Source organism: Eleutherodactylus coqui, chromosome 1 (genome assembly GCF_035609145.1).
Source record: "Eleutherodactylus coqui strain aEleCoq1 chromosome 1, aEleCoq1.hap1, whole genome shotgun sequence".
In the NCBI taxonomy this organism is placed as follows: domain Eukaryota; kingdom Metazoa; phylum Chordata; class Amphibia; order Anura; family Eleutherodactylidae; genus Eleutherodactylus; species Eleutherodactylus coqui.
The window spans coordinates 135,763,891-135,780,280 of record NC_089837.1 but is presented as its reverse complement, the minus strand read 5'-3'; the positions used below and the strand labels follow the sequence as shown (position 1 = coordinate 135,780,280).

At 46.2% G+C, this 16,390-nt stretch overlaps 1 protein-coding gene across 1 annotated transcript in view; it reads left to right on the top strand.

The window, feature by feature from the left end:
- ZBBX (zinc finger B-box domain containing) overlaps window positions 1–16,390 on the top strand; it is a 178,589-nt gene that overhangs the window by 935 nt on the left and 161,264 nt on the right. The gene's annotated exons all lie outside the window — the stretch shown is intronic.

The window sequence follows — 16,390 nt, the reverse complement described above, 5'->3', positions numbered from 1 at the left end:
TTTTCAATGGGACTCCGGTCTGGGCTCTGGGTGGGCCATTCCAAAACTTTGATCTTTGATGAAGCCATTCTTCTGGTGATTTGGAGATCTGCTTTGGTTGTTGTTGTGCTGAAGTTCCTCTACATCTTCAGCTTATTATCCGAGGCCTGAAGGTTTTGTCCTAAAATGGACTGATATTTGAAACTGTTCATAATCCCCTCCACCTTGACTAAAGCCTCAGTGCCGGCAGCAGGAAACAGCCCCAAAGCATAATGCTGCCCCCACCATCTTCACTGCGGGTCTGGTGGTCTTCTGGTGATGTACAGTCCTGGTTTTGTGCCATACCTTTGGGAATTATGGCCAAAAAGTCTCATCAGACATAACATATTATCCCACGGACTTCTGGCAACCATGATGTAGTTTTTGTATAATATAGTCCGCTTGGATGTTTTTCTTTGTTCGAAAGGCTTCCATCCTGCCCCCCTACCCTACAGCCCAGAAGAATGCAGGAGATGGTTGTCACATGCACTACACAGCCAGCACTTGCCAGAAAGTCCTACAGCTCCTTTAGAGCTCCCACCCACTGGCGGTTTTTCTACACTGCGCTGCGAGAGTAAGTGAAAACTCTCGCAGAGCAGTGCGAGAAAATCGCTGGGATATCGCCTCGACATCGCCAAACTTTTCAATGGGGCCAGCGGCAGCAGCGCTAGCTCCATTGAAAAGATATGGAGAATGCCACAGCTGTGGCAGAAGTCCACGGCATGCTATCCCATTGCTTTCAATGGGATCGGCACTGCTGCCGATCCCATTGAAAGCAATGGTTTCTGACAAGCCCCGCAGAATGATTATCGGAGAAGGGCTTGAAACATAAGCCCTTCCCCGATAATCATCAAAAAGTGGTTAAAAAAATAATAAAAAAGTTACTCACCTCTCCTGCTGTCAGCCGCGTCCTCCAGCTGGATCCCAGGCACTGCTACTGAGCTCTTTCAGCAGACGGGGATTTAAAAATCCCCGCCTCCTAAAAGGGCTGTGAGGATTGGCTGAGGGCTCAGCCAATAGCAGCTAGTGCTTAGCTATTGGCTGAGCGCTCAGCCAATGGCAGATAGCTCTTAGCTATTCATTCATGAATAGCAATATCTTAGCTATTCATGAATGAATAGCTAAGAGCTATCTGTCATTGGCTGAGCGCTCAGCCAGTAGCTAAGCAGTAGCTGCTATTGGCTGAGCCCTCAGCCAATCTGCACAGCCCTTTCAGTAGGCGGGGATTTTTAAATGCCTCGTCTGCTGAAAGTGCTGGACAGCAGTGCTGGGGAGCCAGCTGGAGGACGCGGCTGACAGCAGGAGAGGTGAGTAACTTATTTATTATTTTTTTAACCACTTTTTGATGATTATCGGGGAAGGGCTTATATTTCAAGCCCTTCTCCGATAATCATTCTGCGGGGCTTGTCAGAAACCACTGCTTTCAATGGGATCGGCAGCAGTGCCGATCCCATTGAAAGCAATGGGATAGCATGCCGTGGACTTCTGCCACAGCTGTGACAGCTGTCACAGCTGTGACAGAGGATTCCTTCATCCCCACGGGCCCCGCGGGGATGAAGGAAACTCCTGTCACAGCTGTCACAGCTGTGGCAGAAGTCCGCAGCATTCTCCATATCTTTTCAATGGGGCTAGCACTGCTGCCGCTGGCACCATTGAAAAGACTGGCGATGTCGCAGCGATATCCCAGCGATTTGGGGGTATCTGCTGCGTTTTTCTCACACTGCGATGCGAGAATTTAACTTTAGAATTGCATCGCAGTGGAGAAAAAAACGCCAGTGCGTGGGAGCCCTTAATGTTGCTGTCGGCCTCTTGGCCTCCTGGACCAATTTTCTTCTGGTCTTCTCATCAGTGTTTGAGGGACGTCCAGTTCTTGGTAATGTCACTGTTGTGCCAAATATAATCCCTTTCTTGATGACATCTTCACTGTCCTCCATGGTACATGTAATGCCTTGGAAATATTTTGCCCTCCTTCTCCTGACTGATACCTGCCAACAATCAGATCCCTTTAATGTGTTGTAAGATCTTTACAGACCAACTAGGAAAATGTCAGAAAATCCTCCTAGAAGAGTTGAACTTTATATGGGGGAGATCAGAATCGCTGTAAATATTGGCATCGGAGTGCTGACTACTATTTAACAGGAGTACGATATCGCTGCGGTTTTTGATCGCGGAACCACGATTTTTGGAGCGCTACAAAGTCGCACGTGGTGCTACAAAGTTGCATGACTTTGTAGCACCACGTGCAAGGATTTTCATAGGGGTGGCTTGAAATGTAAGACCTACCCTGAAAATAAGCCCTAGCTGCAGAAAAAAAGGCAAAGGTCACCTAAGAAGCGCTGTCAGCCCAGCCGCATCTTCTTCCCGGTCACCGGCACTGGTCTTCAGCTTCTCTTCTGGCCGGGAATGGAAAAATCCCTGCCTCCAGTAAGCGCTGCCTCTGATTGGCTGAGGGTCTCAGAGTGCATTCCCATACTGAAATTCTACAATGAAAATGTGCAACTTTTCAGTTTACTGTATTTTTGCGCTCGCAGGGCGATGTCACATGGGTGCAGGACACCCCCGCCGTGATTTTAAAGGCTGTTTAGCCTAATGAGATTAAGATATTTTTTTCTCTTCGTCTTGCTCTGTATTGCACGCATCCCCATGCGTATTACGTGCAAATTAGCGGACCTCGTCTTCTATAGAGCATGTTCCCTCTTTTTTGCGCCCGAGAGAAATCCATGCAGAAATACGAAAAAATCAACAGGTTCTATTTCCTGCGTACTTTTTGTGCAAAAACGTGCACAAACACATCCGTGTGAAGGAGCCCTTCAGTTGACTTCACACGAGAGTAAGCATATTTGCGCACATATGAGCGTGGCATATTTATGGAATGAATAATGATTTTTGGCACATGTGTATATTTTGTTGCTCATTTTTTTTAGGTGGAAGGCATGTGCATTTGCGCGCTCCAAAACAAAAAAAAAATGCACTTATGGCTAATTAGTATAATGATGTGGTCTTTTTCTTAAGCAATTATGCAGTATTTTAGCCATCTACTGGTGTTTTGCTCATACATTTGCACATCCCCATTTAACTCCATGGGGACTTTTGTGCGCAAATGCGTGGGAAATAGAGCACACTGCGTTTTCTTTCTTTTCATTTTTTTTGTGCGACTGAAATGTGCATGAAAAATATTTGCGTGTGACGAAGCCATTGAAATCAGTGGGTTCTATCCACTACATATTGCACATGTATGAAGCTGGCATACTGATCTTTTCACCTTGCTGTTTCTGCGTACATTTTCTGTGGGTGGTGGGGACTATCCTGTCACTTAAGGTACATTTAGATGGGACGAATGTTGGGCAAATGATGTCCAACACTCGTCCCCTCCTACACTCGCTCCCATGCTGTTGCACGGGAGCTAGTAGCGCTGGCTCGCTCACAGAGCGGGCGGCAGGGCAGCTGCAGGAGATTTCACTCCTCGCTCTCCCCTGCCCCTCTCTATTGACTTAATATAGTGGCTGTTCAATACTGAACGGCTGCTATTTACACTGAACGATCGGCGATCTGCTTATCGTCCATTGTTATGCAGCGTAAACGATGGACCATGAGCTGATCGCTCAGTGTAAATAGCAGGCGTTCAGTATTGAACTGTCCCTATGTTAAGTCAATGGAGAGGGGCAGGGGAGCGAGAGGAGAGGAATCTCCTCCAGTCGCCCCGCTGTGAGCCAGCAATACTAGCTCCAATATAGCAGCACGAGAGCAAGTATGTGCGAGGACGAGTGTCAGGCATCGTTTGCCCGACATTCATCCTGTCTAAATGGGCCTTTATAGTTCGTGGACCCAGAGACTCACCATTCAACCAACGTAGGCCACTTTGTTTTTCCTTTGAGTGGTGTGTGTAAGTGTTGCCATTTTTACTGCATGGAATAGTGTATGTGTCTGCCGTATTCAATCCAGAGGCATCCAACAAAAAACGCAAACTGTGCGGTATACATTTTTTATAATGGCTGTCTATGGGTGCTTTCACATTTGTGTCAGGGATTCCGTTTTTCTGCTCCATTCGGGCAACAGGAAAGGGGAATGTCTACGGCCAATCGGCTCCGTCTCCGGATGGAACTGAACAGCACCGGGCAGACCCCATTGATTATAATGAAGTCCGCCCACTTTCCGCACAGCTGGCTTTTAGACTGAAGAAAAAGCATTGTGCGCATCACTTTTTTTTTCTGGTACTTTCAGCTGAATCTGTGACTGAGCCTCCGGCTGGCAGTTCCGATGCAGATGGTAAACCGGCCTAAGGCCGCCTGCAGACGAGCGGAAATCCCGCCGCGGGATTTCCCGCGGGATTTCCGCCGCTGAAAGTCTGCATAGGAGTGCATTACAATACGCACACCTATGCAGACGGCCGCGGTTTGGCCGCGCGAAATCTCGCGCGGCAAACAAACCGCGGCATGTTCTAATTTTGTGCGGAGCACGCACTCACCTGGCCGCCGGCTCCGGTCTGCGCATGCTCCGGCTGCGCGGCAGCCGGCACATCAAAGAGCCGGGGCCGCCAGGCGCGGGTAAGTACGCGCTCGCCCCTGCAGGCTCTGGGGTCGGATCGCGCGGCGAGATTTCTCGCTGCCGGATCCGACCCGCTCGTCTGCAGGCGGCCTAAGAGTGATAAATGCCACTAATGGCATCCTTTAAATGTATGAAGTCTCCATCGTGAGTTTTCCCAGTGGAAAGCTTAGATGTAAAAAGAGCCTAATATGCTACATGTGAACATGTCTTTACAGGAATCTAATATAAATAAGGCTACAGGCTTTTTCCTGCACCACACTTTGACCTCTTCGTATGACCTTTGGTGGTCTATTTTAGTGTCACTAGATTAGTGACATCCTCACAGGCATCATAAAATCCCATAATTGGAGATTGGTACAGCGAGTGACCTGTGAAGGCAGCCCAAACGTCCAAGCGTGTGCCTGGGGATTGTGAACCGTTGCTAAGTGATCGCAAACTGGCGGTACTGAAGCAGAGTGGCCAATGCTAATGGGGAGCATCCGGTGCTGATGTGGAGCAGCCGACGCAGAAGAGATAGCAGGGCGGCGCAGAAGAGACAGCGGGCGGTGCAGAAAAGACAGCGGGCAGCACTGAAGGAGAGCAGGCAGTGCAGAACGGAGAGCGGGCAATGCTGAAGGGAGAGCGGGCAGCACTGAAGGAGAGCGGGTGGTGCTGAAGGGACAGCAGGGCAGTGCTGAAGAGACAGCAGGCGGTGCAGAAGGAGAGGGGTGGTGCTGGAGGGACAGCAGGGTGGCGCTGAAGGAGTGCGGGTGGTGCTGCAGGGATAGCCGGTGACGCTGAAGGAGAGGGGTGGTGCTTAAGGGACAATTCAATTTAAAAATCCCACCTCCACAATGGCTGTGATAAGTTCATCCTGCACTGCTCAGCCAATCATAGCAGCGCTGGATGGACCACTCGTAAGCAGCGTGTTGTGCAGGCGGCATTTATGAATTAGTTGAGCTGATGCATGTGCTCCTTGCTGGCTCATCCATGTGCTGTAGCCAACTCCTGGGACAAATTGATAGGCTGGACCTCAATGCCCTCTTCTATCACTGCCCAACACACTGCCTCTGGACCAGAACGTAGCAGAAAGAACAGCCGCGGCTCATTAAATTAAAAATCCTGCATTCATGACGGCTGTGATTGGTTCATTCGGCACTGCTCAGCTAATCACACCAGCGCTGGAAGGACCAATCGTAACCAGCGCGTCGTGGAGGCAGCACCTATGAATTATCTGAGCCGCGGTTCATTTCCAGACTGCTATGACTCATCCAATTCAAAAATCCCGCCTCCACAATGCAGCCTCCACGACGGCTATGATTGGTTCATCCAGCACTGCTCAGCCAATCACAGTAGTGCTGGTTGGACCAGTCATAACCAGCGTATCGTGGAGGCGGCATTTATGAATTAGCTGAGGCGTGGCTCATCGCCAGACTGCCAGGGCTCATCCAATTCAAAAATCCCGCCTCCACGATGGCTGTGATTGGTTTATCCAGCACTGCTCAGCCAATCAATGCAGTGCGGGATGAACCAATCTCAGTGGTTTTGGAGGTAGGATTTATGAACCTCCATAACCAGGAAGTGATTTTCAAAATACAAAAGCCCTCCTGTAGCTATACGAAAGGAAACCTTACAAATTGGAATATAATATAAAAAAGCCTGCAGGCTTTTTCTCGCACCACATTCTCACCTCTTTGCCTGACCTTTGGTCAATGCTTTGGGTGGCATTTCAATTGTCATATCCTCACCACCGCTGTAAAACCATAAAATTGGACTTTGATACATTCAGTGACCCGTCAGGCCAAGTCAAAGTTCCTATGTTAAGCCAACAGCACAGCTAGAAAGAGTCAAGCATTCCTAGGTGACGTGCATATCAAGTGCAGTGCTTACCAGTTTGACTGCTGCCATGTCTCCAAAACGCGGAAGACCAAGCTGTGGACGGAGAACAGTAAACATTTACAAGTATTTTCCCTATCATTTTTTGTTCATGTAGCTAATATCAGGTCAATCTAGTAATAATACACTGCATTAGATGACCTTGCAGCATACTGCACCTGTTATTACCATTGCATCTTCTCCAATGGAAAGACATCTTGATTATACAAAAAAACAGTAAAACCTACTGAAAAATATATAAACTCCCCCAGTCACTGCCGAGACCTAATAAATATATAGCCTAATAAATATAATACACATTTCCCAGCCAAATGGTTCTAATATGGAGAACTGTGTCGGCTTCCTTCCAGGACTAATGCTTCCCATTTATACAAAGTGTCATAGATTTCTTTTTGGAGAAGATATAGAGTTGGGAATGACACGAGGTCACGAGTCACATTTATAAATAATTTGGCAACATTTTTTTTGCATGTTGTCTTCTTTGTCACCAATGCCGACAGATTTCTAGAAATGTGGATCGGCGTCTTCTTACTAGCGGCTGCTGTGACCGTAGAGGAGGTTGCGGAGCTGAACTGATGTCTGACACTTGAGCTGTATTGTACGGTGACCGTTCTGTAATCTCGGAGGGGAATTCATTAAAATGTTATTCTTATTTGGTTGTATGGAGAAAATTAATCCACTCTTGTACCTGACTTCAGCTGATGAAAGTAACGGGACATTTGCATTGATCTGTCGGCTTATATTGTCAAAGTGGTGACTACTTTGATGAGCTCCATCCTTGCGATGGTGCCTAGCAGGATCATTTCTTACAGATATGCTACATATCTTCCAGTAAAAGAAGAAATATACTTATGATTAATGTAAATGTATTAAAATCACCCGTTCCATTCACTGTGACAAATGCAAATATGAACGTAGAATCGCTCTTCTAAGAAAGCTGCCAAAGATGTACTGCTCTCCATTTCTTGAGCAGTGGATCGCGTTCTTCCAGTTATATTAACTACTTCAAGTCACTTCATCATCATAATGTATTGCTGGAGATAACATCCATTGTCAATTAAAATGCATCCTGTAGTTTTTTATGGGAGACTGTTCTACTGAAGATTTAGTGTCAGCGGCTTAGGAGTGTTGAAATGTCTTGGGATTGCCTGGCAAGGTGAGCATTTCTCCACTCCCTTATCTGTAGTGCAGTAGCATCTTGGCGGCTTTTGGGAAGTTGATTTTATGGACCTATAAGACATAGTTCCCCATCATGGTGGCCCCAGTAGTAATAGTGACCCCCATAGTGGCTACAGTAGTAGTAGTGTCCCCCATAGTAGTCCCAATAGTAGTAGTGCCCTGTAGTGGACCTCTAGCCAAGCAGCAACCTGACAAGCATCTCACTCACTCCATCTGTAGCTCTGGTCTGGCAGCCACTGCTGCTGTCATCAGTCTATAACCCCCGACCTCTCCGTCCGGCATACAGGAACGCAGATGTTGAGTCAGACATCAGGGTTCATAGACTGATGACTGCAGCGGTGGCTGGAGCGGAACTATAGACCTATTGAGTGAAATGCTCATTCAGTTTCTGCCTGGCCAGCTTGCAGCTGGTAATTATTTATTATCAGCTATTAATATGGCTAGTAAACACAAAATTCCAGCCAGGTGGTAACCCACCGCTGCCCCTCTGAGGTTCTGTGGCCTGCCACCTGAGGCAGCAGGCTCAGGTTGCTTCTGGTAGGGATGCCCTGATTGGTTCTTCTTTTCTACTTTGAATTTCAAGTTGGGTTGCAACATTTCATGTTCCATCTCAGGCAGCTACAAATGCTAGAATTGCCCCCAAATTTGGTGTATGCAAGTGAGTTACTAACAGTCCAGTGTTCATGCCCGAACTGTACCAGCCACCCAAAGTAGTCTTTGTAAGCCTTCCCCTCTACCACAGACTGACATTCCCTACTTCATCTACAAGTCGGTGAAGCTGACAATATCCCAGAAGTCAGAGGAGGATTGGTGTATGTGCAAGACAGGTCTGATAAGTCTACCCCCACAGGGTAATATATGTGGGAGAAAGAGGGGATTGTGGCACGTTTGACAGATGAGTCAAGAGCCAGCGATGAGTTAAAGAGAACCTGTAATCACCTTTGAGCCCAATAAACTATGTTATGGGGCTCAAAGGTGAGGGAACGGGGAGTCCGGAGAGCTGTGTTTCATACTCACCCGATTCCCTGTTTCTGCTCTGGTCCCCGTGAAGATCGATAGAGACAAGCATTAAAAAGCTGCAGGAAATAGTGGTGGGGATGTCACTAAATCCTGTGACATGATTCACATATTCAGAATCACATCACATGATTTGGCCATTAAAGGCATTTAACTAACTAGACTGACCCAGTGTTCGTTACGCAAACATAAAATGTTTCGAAAGTGGTGGTTATGAACTTACATATCTGCTTGGTTAGGTGATTATTTAGAGTGTCACTTTGTATTTGGAGCAGATATCTAATCTAAGAAAGCCTACAGGTCTCTCTCTGTTTGTCTGTCTTTCTTTCGTTGTTTGTCTGTCTTTCTCTCTCTGTTTGTCTGTCTTTCTCTCTTACTGTCTGTCTTTTTCTCTCTTACTGTATGTCTGTCTTTTTCTCTCTTACTGTCTGTCTGTCTTTCTCTCTGTCTTTTTCTTTCTCTATGTCTGTCTGTCCTTTTCTTTCGCTCTCTCTGTTTATCTGTCTCTTTCTCTCTCTGTTTGTCTATCTCTTTCTTTCTCTGTTTATCTGTCTTTTTCTCTCTCTGTCTGTCTTTTTCTGTCTGTTTGTCTCTTTCTCTCTCTGTCTGTCTCTTTCTTTTTGACTGTCTTTCTCTTTCTGTTTGTCTGTCTCTTTCCCTCTCTGTCTGTCTTTCTCTCTCTGTTTGTCTGTCTCTTTGTCTCTCTGTTTGTCTGTCTCTTTCTCTCTGTCTGTCTCTCGTTCTTTCTGTCTATCGCTCTTTCTCTGTCTGTTTCTTTCTGTCTCTGTATTGTTAACTCTCTCTTTGTTTCTCTATCACTCTCTCTGTCTGTGCTTCTCTGTCTCTCTATCGCTATCTCTGTCTCTCTATTGCTCTCTCTCTCTGTTTCTCTATCACTCTCCCTCTGTCTGTTTCTCTATTGCTCTTTCTATCTCTCTTTCGCTCTCTGTCTATCTCTCACTCTCTGTTTTTCTCTCGTTCTCTGTCTCTCTGTGTTTCTATTGCTCTCTGTCTCTCTCGCTTTCTCTCTATCGCTCTGTCTCTCTATGTCTCTGTAGCTCTCTCGCTGTCTCTGTCTATCACTTTCTCTCACTGTCTCTCTATCACTTTCTCTCACTGTCTCTCTATCTCTCTGTCTCTATCGCTCTCTCACTCTGTCTCTCTGTCTCTATCACTTTCTCACTCTGTCTCTCTATCACTCTCTCTCTGTCTGTCTCCCTATCCTGTCTCGCTCTCTCTCTCTTCCTCTCTCTCTATTGGTCTTGATTGGGCAGTGTATGGCGCAGCTTAGCAGTGTATGCTGTGTTGCTTAGCAACACTTCACTCATTCCAGCACATGCCTGAAGCACAGCAGCGTACACCCATAGACTTAACATTGTAACTTCTAACCCACCTGACCGGTCTCTGAATGTATTAAATTCACATTTGATGATTTTACAGCACCAGTGAGCATGTGTGTCATCTAATGACACCAACATCATACACCAAAGTTACAGCAAAGGGGTCAAAGTGTGGTGCAAGAAAAAGCATGTAGGCTTATTTATATTAGATTGTTTGGTTTCAGTTGACCTGTCAAGCACTGCACGTTTCCCTTCTTCTTCTGTATGTTAGGTTGTGCTCCTGGGACCTGTAGTACCATGGATTTCCAGGAGCACACTTCCACAGGTGTGTGATAATTGAGCTGGCTGGGTGTGGAGTTCTCCAGCCAGCTAAACACCACCGGTCTGCTGCATATGAATAACAGCCCCCTAGAGGATGCTGGTTTCCTCAGTTCCCTCCCAGTACTCTTGAGTTTGCATTCATGCATGTTGTTCTGTGGGTGTGAAAAGCAACGTGTTTTGTTTGTCTGTGCAGGTGGCCGGATATGAGGTGAACAGTCCTGTTAGGGGTGTATTGGTGTGAAAAGCGACGTGTTCTGTGTGTCAGTGCAGGTGGCCAGACATGCGGTGTGAACAGTCCTGTTCAGGGTGTATTGGTGTGAACAGCGTCATGTTCTGTCTGCCTGTGCAGGAGGCCAGACATGAGGTGAACAGTCCTGTTCAGGGTGTATTAGTGTAAACAGTGATGTGTTCTGTGTGTCTGTGCAGGTAGCCAGACATGTGGTGTGAACAGTCCTGCTCTGTGTGGTCTTCATTCCCTTGTGTGTTGGTGTGACCTGTGTCTTGTTTGGCTTTGATCATTTTCCATCTAGGGCGAGCCAGGTACTTAGGTTCCAGCATGCAGCCGTCCCTATTTGGACTATCGTCCCACTTGCAGGCAGTATTCATGGTGTAAGTTGTCTTATGGAGAGTAGGGATCCACGAGACAACGAGGACCCTTGTCACGGGCTTGTGGGCTTAAGTATATTTGCCAAGGTACGAATCAATACCTCATGCATACTGTTGCAATTCCATCTGTTCATGCATGCAGGTATGCTACGCAAGTGTTTTGGGTGTTTGTCAGTCTTTGTGTTATGTCTGCTCGTGAGTTCCATTCGCAGTTCACTAGTTCATGTAGGAACTTGACTAATCTGCATTGAAATACAGAACACTGTTCTGTCTAGGGGGTCAGCAGCTAACTGAAAGGCTCATTCCTATGTTGTACCATCTGCAAATACATCCAAGGTACCAATTTCTTAATTTTTCATGACTCTGTATCACATTAATCAGCCCCTTTGCAATATGGAGCGCTGTTTTATCCTCTTACCCCTGATCTCTGTTCATTATATAGGAAAAGAACATTACAGTTTTGGACAAATGGAACTTGTTCCATTGCAAATGGCTGTTGTTTCTGTCCTATCAGTGTTACCAACCTGCTTTGGCTGTTATTTTAAAGCTAAGGCCCTATTTAGATGGGAAAGGCTTCAAGCAAACGATGCACAACAGCGAGTCCCAGTGATGTTCACTCATCCGCTGTTACACAGGAGCGAGCATCGTTGGCATTGCTCAGAGAGTGGCCATCATGGGGGCAGAGTGGGCTGAGGAGCATTCTCCCTCCGCCTCCATTTACTGTAAGTAGACAGTCCTTCAGAGGTGAACACTGAACGACTGTTGTTCACATGCGCATGTGGCATTTCCATTGGATGGTTATTCATCAAATTCCCGCTGGAGCGCAAAAATTTGAACAATTCTAAAAGATAATCAACGCGTATAAATGGGCCTTAAGATTCTGCAGTGTGTATGCAGAGCAGAGGTGGGGCAGTGGGGAAGAGTAGGCAGCAGATAAGGTCTGTGATTCTCTTGTTTGTGTTCCTGTCCCAGAGGAGGGGTATCCTGGACCTTTGTTCATGTTATCACCCCCCATCAATTAGAGAGCATATTTGCTCTCTGATTGGCATATACAGGTGTTTTTTTTCCCAGAAAAGGAGTAAGAAGATATGCACTTGCTCATTGAATCTCTCCTCTATGTAATTAAACCCAGCTGCAAAAGAGAAATTTTTTAAAGTTTTTTTTCCCCCTTAAACAATGCTTTAAATATTGACAAAATAAAAAGAACAAAAAAGAACCTATACATAATTTATATCACCACATCCATAATAATTTTATAATCCATACTATAAAATATTCCATTATTTACCCTATACGATAAATTCTGTAAAAAGAAAATGCTAAGGGTTTTCTCCATATCTCACTTTTCCAAAACAGGAATAAAAAATGATGAAAAACTTGTATATACCTCAAAATAGTACCAATAAAAACTACAAGTTATCCAGCAAAAAAAGCCTTAGTATAGCTCTGTGGATGAAAAATAAAAATGTTCTGATCTTGGAATTTGGTGACAAACACAAAGTATTTTTGTAAAAAAAAAGGGTTTATACTGTGCAAAAGTAGTGGAACATAATAAAATTTGTATAAATTTGCTATTGTTATATTCACAATGACCCATAGAATAGATTTAACATATTTATCTCACATGGGGAACACCGTAAAAAGGAATCCCAAAAAGCGACCATGAATTTTTCTTCCACTGCACCCCAGCAAAAAACGTAATAAAAGTTATTGAGTATTTTATATGCATCCAAAATTGGTTCCTGTAAAAACTAGAATTTGTCCTGCAAAACACAAGGTGTCATACAGCTACATTGATGAAAAAATTAAAAGTTATGACTGCTGGAGCTTAAAGGGGGAAATAATTTATGGGCTCTTAAGGTTACAATTAGTTACATCACTAAGGGTTTATAAATGCACTTAAGACGACTGAGTTCTGTGCCGAATATGATTTCATGAAACATAAATTCAAAATCACAATAAACAACGTGACATTATCACGAGGGTTTTTTCAGTTTTAGTGTGGCCGTTTAGAGGGTTACAGTAACTACCGTTTCCACAACAGGATAAGGATAATGCAGGGTAAGGAATCCGGTCCTGAAAGCAGCGGTGTCCGTCCATACCTGCTTACTTTTGTTTTCATCTGTACTGCGGATGGTTCGCACAGCTCGCTATCGTACATGCGGAATAGAGATTTTTTTTTCAAAACTGCCTTTCCCGCGTCATCGCAGAAGGGACGCGGATTGGACAGTTTCTATTGACTTCAATGCAAGGCTTCCGCGCAGAATCTGCGCAAAAATAGAGCATGCTGCTATTTTTTTTATCCTCCCCATGCGGTAACCACAATTGATTTCTGCAAGTGTGCAGGAAGAATCAGTTTCCCATAGCATGCTATGGGTGGTATTTGTTGCAGATCCGCGGTGCGGACGCTCACCGTGTATTCCGAAGCACATATCCACCCGTGAGCAGGAGGCCTAAAACAGACCCCACATGCACCACTCCACTCTGAAGTCCAAGACATTCGTGAAAAGGGGTGCCAGGAATAGCTACCCTACCGATCTGAAACATATGACCTATCATAAGTGCATGAACCTGCTGCTTATAAGCACTTACAATGACCTTCCCGTCCCTGATACAAAATTTGTTTAGGGACCAGAGGGGGGAGAGTTACATTACTTGCCATCCTCATTTCTTTTTGTACTGCCACCAATTTGCTTCTTCCTGGCACGCCTCTTCATTTTTCCAAAATCTCTCCTGCCATTACTGCATGCACGCTGCAGGGATAGACACTACATTCTACTTTCTGATTGGGCAGCACGGGCCAATCTTAAGAGCGTATAATGTCTTTAGTCTACCAATGCATCAATAGTACTCAGTGTGCTCCAGGTGGTCTAAAAATCACTATTGCTATCTTGAAAGTATGAAGAATCTTCTCAGGAACAAGTGAATTGGGTGGTCGAACCAGGAAAAAGGGCGACACCAGGTAGTATAACTCCCCCTCCTTTGCCGTCTAGACTCTGGCCATATTTTGTCCTAGTGTAACGCTGGGCTCAAGTGACCGAATAGGAAAGGGGTATTTTGTGGGCTCTCTACACCCTTGTGATACGCTGTAGCTCGCAGGCAATTAATTACTTTTCTGTTCCACTCACATTAGCGTGTCAGAATTGCGTAATTCGCAAGCACAAAATAGAACGCAGCCCATTGTTCTCTATTATCACATATATACCTGCAGCCTGTACAATGCATCATTGCTATGTGATGGCATAGGAAATCTAAACAGAAAAAAACAGGTATACTGCACATGACCGCCTGCATACGTTGCCATACACAGGGTCACGGACAGTTTCACAGCTGTAAAAATGCTGTAAAATGTGGCAGGAGCCCCATGGTGTTTTACGCTTACGGCCGTGTGAGCCCGGCCTAAGGGTGAAGATTGCCTTGGAGATGAAAAACCTAAGGTTGAAATGACCCCTAGTGTCCAGGTTGAGCAGCAGAGGCTGATGAAGGGACACCGAGACCCTACATGGACTACTCGAGGCTGCCTACACTTGCCCAAGAACTCTAGCAGAGAGCGCCAACACCATGAAGGAGTGACGTGCTGCAAGTGAAAGTTCAAACTGCCCTACGGGTCCACCAGACTGGGGTCTACAAGAGGACATTGGGGAGTTCAAGAAAAGCCAAATGAAGTGCACACTCAAAAGTCACTTTCAAGAATCACCTGTTAAGAGTGTAGTGAGAAAAGTGAGACTCAAACAACTGGTATGGCCTGCGGCTGGGACTTCCTATTATACTGAGCCTGGGAACTTATGTGGAGTTTCTGCATATTCCGCGGAATACGGATAGGCCTAATTCCCACGGATGGATTTTAGACGCGTAAAACGCGGCGGAAATTCACAGTGTTTCACTGCAGCTATTAGGTTCTATTGAACCTAATAGCTCAATGCATACGCTGCGGAATTCCACCGCGGAATTCCGCAGCATGAAATTACCCGCGGCATGTCCTATTTGCGGACTGCTTTCATTGTCATCAATGGAAGCCACCCATCACGCTATAATTCCGCTGTAGCACAGCGGAAGTATAGCGTGAATACGCGCCCCGCCCACCGCGTCATGTGACGCCGCTGGCACAACATATGACACAGCCGGCGCGTCATGCACTCTACTGCGCATGCGTGCCGGAGCGTCATGCTGGACTTTGCACAGTGGATCCGGAGGTAAGTATGGGGTCTCTGGGGGGGGACGCCGTGACGCACTCCGCTGAGGTATTCCGCTTGCGGTGCCCGTCACAGCCGTGTGCATAAGGCCATATTGTGTCGTTATTCACAACTTTGTGCGATCAGTTACAACTGAGTGCTACAACATTCCATATTGAAGGGTGGATTCTTTTACCATAACTATGTGAACTTGCGTAACGCAGAACTTATACGAAGTGCACCATATCGTTCTTTATCACACATACCATAGTGGTGGTTAGCCTTAGATGTAGTTAGGATTGAAGGGGTTTTCCAGGCATAAATCAAGATAGGTCATCAATAGTTGATCAGCCGGGGTCCGTCGCTCAGGACCCCGACCGATCAGTTGAGTGGGCACATGTTGTCAGCGCCGCAATAACAGAGGTCGGAGCTGAAGCCCCTGCGCGGACCTTTGTGTAGTGGTCAGTGCTTCTAACTGCAGGCATGGCTCTCATTAAAATCAATGGGAGCTGTGCCTGCAGTTACAAGCGCCGGCCACTACTCAGGAGGTCGTCGCGGAGGTTTCCACATTGACCTCCGTGTATTTGGAGCCGGAAGTCTTCACATTAACGGCCGTACTGTGCTCCTGTTTTCTGCATAAAAAAAATCGTGCCCACCAGATGATGTATTAAGGAGATATTCTGTCATTCCGAGGTCACAATAGGCCTGTGCAAGTGTCCTTGACACCTATACAGAGATGTACACGTTGACAGCACCCTCTATGCATGAGTCGGAGCTGAACTGATTTTTCGCTCCATAAGACGCACTGGATGATAAAAGGCGCACCCACGTTTTAGAGGCGGAAAATAGGCAAAAAATATTTTGAAGTCACCCAGGGAAAGTACAGGGGATAGTACTGGGTGACAGAGCAGATGGAGCAGCAGAGCTCTGAAACACCGGAGCTCCGTGACAGCGGCACTCGTGTATGGACTGAGGAAGGGAAGAATCCGATCGGTGGAGGTGGGGGAGCAGCAGCAGTCCCTGCTAGTGCTCCCCACCAATTAGCGGTGCATAAGGGGCGGCAATGAAGTGGTGAAAGAACTAGTAAATGATTGCACGTTTGTTCGCACGATCGCGAGTTTGTTTGACCGTGATTTAGTTCACACTATTGCGTGTTAAACTCACGATCGCACGTTAAATGCGCAATCGCACCGGCAACCTTTCATTTCAGTATGTTTGCTCTATTAGATGCACTGACTCCCCCCCACTTTGGGGTGAAGAAAAGTGCGTTATATAGAGCGAAAAATACGGTAATCATCCTTGTGTGGCTGCTGCTGT